Source organism: Penaeus monodon, chromosome 28 (assembly GCF_015228065.2).
Source record: "Penaeus monodon isolate SGIC_2016 chromosome 28, NSTDA_Pmon_1, whole genome shotgun sequence".
Lineage (NCBI taxonomy): Eukaryota > Metazoa > Arthropoda > Malacostraca > Decapoda > Penaeidae > Penaeus > Penaeus monodon.
Window position 1 is genome coordinate 3,738,750 of NC_051413.1, and position 310 is coordinate 3,739,059.

Genomic DNA, 310 nt, shown 5'->3' on the forward strand with positions numbered 1-310 from the left:
AATAAACACAATTTTTTTTTCTTTCCTTAACTTATCCCCAATTTGCCTAAATTGCTTCCATTTACACTGTGATTATGTAAACGTAAAGTCATACGATTATGATTTGTTTTAGATCTATAACATTCAGGTTCATTATTACACAATTTATCGCCGAATGTTCATTTATATTTGCAAAATCTTAATCATTAATTCATCTTAAAGAAAACTGTTTTGAGTTGCAAGGAATCTGGAAACTTTGAATTGCAAGAATGGAATATTATGAATTAATTGTTTTGCCTTTTCGTTCTGCGGTTAAATGGAAATTAAATTA